The 5,154-nt window shown below is 41.1% G+C and overlaps 1 non-coding gene across 1 annotated transcript; it reads right to left on the bottom strand.

Moving 5' to 3' along the window:
- Positions 1 to 2,079: 2,079 nt before the first annotated feature.
- LOC114189306 lies at positions 2,080 to 2,188 on the bottom strand. Its single transcript, XR_003605610.1, has one exon. It is a non-coding gene; the product is annotated as a small nucleolar RNA R71 (small nucleolar RNA).
- Between the last annotated feature and the right edge of the window lie 2,966 nt (positions 2,189 to 5,154).

Genomic DNA, 5,154 nt, shown 5'->3' with positions numbered 1-5,154 from the left:
ACCGTTTTGCATTCCATTTAAGCTTGGAAATCTCAATTTTTGCTCTTAAATTGCGTTTTCAAATTTGATAAGTTAGGGTTCTTGGTTCTGATTTTTGTGATTTCAGTTTTGAAGTGTTTAATTACTCATTTCCATGTCTAGCTAAATTCGTGTATTGACTCCTTGATGAAAAATGCAATGAAGCTTTGAGGTTGTGCTTGTTTTGTGAAATCTGCCATGTTTTGTTCTGAATTCGTGGAATGCATGTGGTGAATCTGTCAATGCTTAATTTACAGAGTAATTGCATGTGTTTTGTTTAAGATATGTTCATGCTTAATGTATGTAGCTTGGCTGTCACGAATTTAAGGATGTGTGCATTGCTTAATTGCATAATGAAGCTAGATTGTAATTTTCGCTTAGTGAATTATTATCTAGTGGATTGAGACAAGGCAGGGTTGGTGTTAATTTGGTGGCCTATGATAAGTGAAATTGCGTTTGAATCAGGGATGTCAATACGGTTTTAGTCACTGTAGCATTTAAATTTATCTATTGATTAGCATTCCGAATCTGTCTGCCAACCCCCCCTGTGTTTTATTGTTGTGTTCATCTGGAAAATTCGCTTTGAATGAAAATATTGGTCGTTGGGAGACGACTTGGTTCACTTTCATGTACTGCATTTAATATGTTTTAATTTGGTGGGGTACGACCTCTATCAAATTTGGCGTCGTTGCCGGGGACCAATCGTTTCGTTCAAAGTAAAATTTCAAGTGTGTTTCTGCTTTGTGTTTTGGTGTGTGTGTGTAGTTCAAGTGTGGTTGAGTTGGTATATGTTCATTGTGATGTTAATGTTGTGTTAAGTTCAGTGCCTGTTTCCATTCCTGTGTGTTTCTGTGTAGTGTAGTGAATAGTGTCGCGGCGCGCATGAATAGTGTCATTTGTAGTAGTGAATAGTGTTTGAATAGTGTCCGAATCTGGCATTTAACTTCTGGATTTTTGTTTTGGTAGCTACGGAGCTTTTTTTGACTTGAAATTTTTTTCCCCCACTTCTAAGACGTTGAACTTGATAGGAAAAATAGCTATAGCAGTTGGTATGGTCTGAGTTAAGAGATTCAAAAAAATTTTGGACTGATTTTTAGTGAAACTTCAGAAGACCATAACTTTTGCTCTGGTTATCAGAATCACTATTATTTTATATGGATTTGGGGTAGAATTTGATTTCCCATCTTGTTGTAACCCGCTCCGCTGGTTTGCAAACTCAGAATCTCCAGAAAATGCCATTTTCTACATTTCAGCAATGTTTTTTGTGATTTTTCTTCATTTTTTCCACTTCTGAAAAATTTTTAAAAATACTTGTGCTTTGAGTTTTAATCTGATTTTTTTTGTGCTTCTGTTTGACCACTCAAAGGAATATCCTACCAATTTTCAAGTCATTTGGAGGTCGTTTGAGTATACTTGTAGTTATACCCTTTGTTATGCCAATATCACCACAATTAATGCTTTTTGGTGCATGACTAGGGGAAACCCAATTGAATTACAACCATTTGACCCTGAGATTGATAGGACATTCCATAGAGGAAGTAGGCATCCTAGGAATCCATCTTTGCATGCTGAATATTCAGTGACATTTCTTGATTCTTCTGATTCTCATCACATTCCTGAAACTCCTCATTCTTTGCATTCTGAGCATACTGTTTATTCTGAGCATTTTCATACTGATAACATGGCTCAACCTCCTCCACCTCATGAGAGAACCATGAGTGAGCTCACTGCACCAGAGTTCACTTATGATAGTTTATGCATACAATACCCTGAGGAGGAGGTTCCATATGTGCTCAAAACTGGTTTGATACACTTGTTGCCAAAGTTTCATGGTCTTGCAGGTGAGGACCCGTGCAAACACTTGAAGCAGTTTCATGTCATCTGTTCCACCATGAAGCCTGCAGATGTACAAGAGGACCATGTATACTTGAAGGCTTTCCCTCATTCTTTGGAGGGTAATGCGAAAGACTGGCTGTACTACCTAGCACCCAGGTCCATCACAAGCTGGGATGACCTCAAGAGATTGTTCCTTGCCAAGTTCTTTCCTGCTTCAAGGACAATAGCCATACAGAAGGAGATTTCTGGCATCAAGCAGCAATCTGGGGAGACCCTTTATGAGTACTGGGAGAGGTTCAAGAATCTTTATTCAAGCTGTCCACACCATTAGATTTCTGAACATCTCCTCCTGTAGTATTTTTATGAAGGCTTGCACCACATGGATCGAAATATGATTGATGCCGCAAGTGGTGGTGCCCTTGGTAACATAACCCCAGCTGCAGCCAGGCAACTGATAGAAAACATGGCTTCAAATTCTCAACAATTTGGCACAAGGAGGGATGCCATAGTTGTTAGAGGTGTTCATGATGTAGGAGCAGCCGAGTACACAAAGAAGTTGGAAAGTAAGATTGATGCTCTTACTACACTGGTCAATCAACTTGCTTCCAATCAGAGAGCTCCAGCTGCAAGAGTTTGTGGCCTTTGTACATCTGTTGATCATTTTACAGACTCTTGCCCAACATTGCAACAACAGGCTTCTTCTTCTACACCAGTGGATACCCCTCAGGCCTATGCAGCAAATATTTTCAACAATAATATGCCCCAACAGCAACAACAAAACCACCATGATTTGTCAACCAACAAATATAATCCAGGATGGAGGAATCACACTAATTTGAGATGGGGAAACCAGGGTAACCAGCAGCCCCAAGAATTTCAAAATGTGCAACCACCTCCATAACAAAGAGTTGCACCTGCACCACAAGCTGCTCCTGTTCCACCTGTACCCACACCAGCTCCTGCTGCAGCACCTGCACCTTCTTCTTCTACTTCATTGGAGGAGTTGGTCAGGATGATGACCCTTCAAAATATGCAATTCCAGCAGGAGACTAGGGCCTCAACTAAACCAGGCACAAGCTCAGAATTCTGACAAGCTTCCATCACAGACGGTGGAAAATCCAACGAATGTGAGTGCCATTACATTAAGATCTGGGAAGAACATTGAAGTTCCCACTCCTGAGCCTACACCTCCAAAGGAAGCCGACCCTGCCAAACTTCAGAGAAAGCGTGATGCTTATGCAGCTGGTCCTCCCACATCTGCTGTGACTTCTACACCTTCCACCTCTACTGCTGCACCTTCCATACCTCTTCCTTTCCCTCCAAGAGCCATTCCAAGCAAAAAGATGGAAGAGGTTGACAGGGAGATCTTAGAAACATTCAAGAAGGTGGAGGTGAACATACCTCTGTTCGATGCCATAAAACAGATTCCCAGATATACAAAGTTCTTGAAGGAGCTATGCACGCACAAAAGGAGGCTGAAGGGAAACGAAAAGATCAGCATGGGCAGAAACGTGTCAGCATTTTGATAGGTAAATCTGTTCCTCAGATTCCTGAGAAGTGCAAGGACCCAGGTACATTTTGTGTACCTTGCATCATAGGTAACAATAAATTTGAAAATGCAATGCTTGATCTTGGTGCTTCAATAAATGTAATGCCTCTGTCTATTTTTAAATCTCTTTCTCTTGGACCCCTGCAACCTACGGGTGTGGTGATTCAGTTGGCAAATAGAAGTGTTGCCCACCCCGCAGGTTTGGTTGATGATGTTTTGGTTCGTGTTGGTGAATTGATTTTCCCTGCTGATTTTTACATTCTTGATATGGAAGAGGGATTTTCACATGGTTCTGCACCAATCATTTTAGGCAGACCATTTTTGAAAACTGCACGAACCAAAATTGATGTCCATGCAGGTACTTTGTCCATGGAGTTTGATGATATTGTTGTGCGATTCAACATTCTGGATGCCATGAAACATCCTTCTGAGGATCATTCTGTTTTTCATGTGGACATTATTGATGATGTTGTTGATGGATTGATTTCTGATTTCCACTCTTTGCATACATTAAAACATTCATCCGTGTCTGACTTATCTGAATTTGCATGCATTGATGTTCTTGATTCTTATTTTGATTCTGATGATGCTGAATATGATGTGGATAATGTTGAATCTACAGAGTTTGACTCTCTAGATGTTGTACCTATTCACTTTGATGTTATAGAATCAAGTTGCACTAACCATGTTGCAGGAAGTACATATGCATCTGATTGTTATGCTCAGGTACAGGCTGTGGAACCCATTTCTCCCTCCCCTCTGGTTCTTGATATTCAGCCAGCATCCAGTACTCTAGAGTTGAAACCACTGCCAGACAACCTCAAGTATGTCTACTTAGAGGAGGAGAACAAACTGCCTGTCATCATTTCCACCTCCCTCACTGTTGAACAAGAGCAAAGGTTGTTGCAAGTTCTTAAGAAGCATAAGAAGGCAATTGGATGGACATTGGCTGACATCCCCAGTATTAGCCCATCAACATGCATGCACAGGATATTGTTGGAAGATGGAGCAAAGCCAGTGAGACAGCCACAGAGGCGACTCAACCCTGTCATCTCGGATGTTGTAAAGAAGGAGGTGACCAAGCTTCTACAAGCTGGGATCATCTACCCCATTTCTGACAGTCAGTGGGTTAGCCCCATCCATGTTGTTCCAAAGAAGACTGGCCTCACTGTAGTCAAGAATGAAAAAGAGGAGCTAATTCCAACAAGAATGCAAAACAGTTGGAGGGTTTGCATTGACTACAGAAGGCTAAATCAAGAAACCAGAAAAGACCACTTCCCCCTGCCTTTTATTGATTAGATGCTTGAGCGCTTGGCAGGTAAGTCCCATTATTGCTTTCTTGATGGGTTTTCTGGTTATTTTCAAATTCACATTGCACCTGAGGACCAAGAGACAACCACATTCACCTGCCCCTTTGGCACTTTTGCCTATAGGACGATGCCGTTTGGCCTATGCAATGCCCCTGGCACATTCCAGCGGTGCATGCTAAGCATTTTTAGTGATTTTCTTGAAAAATGCATAGAGGTGTTTATGGACAACTTTACTGTATATGGGTCCTCATTTGATGCATGTTTGGATAGTTTGGATAGAGTTTTAAACAGGTGCATCCAATCTAACCTTGTTCTCAATTTTGAGAAATGTCATTTCATGGTAGAACAAGGCATAGTATTGGGGCACATAATTTCAAAAAAGGGCATTGAAGTTGACCCTACCAAGATCTCAATTATTTCACAATTGCCTTACCCCTCTTC

Source organism: Vigna unguiculata, chromosome 6, assembly GCF_004118075.2.
Source record: "Vigna unguiculata cultivar IT97K-499-35 chromosome 6, ASM411807v1, whole genome shotgun sequence".
Taxonomy (NCBI): domain Eukaryota; kingdom Viridiplantae; phylum Streptophyta; class Magnoliopsida; order Fabales; family Fabaceae; genus Vigna; species Vigna unguiculata.
This window is presented reverse-complemented; position numbering and strand designations above follow the sequence as displayed.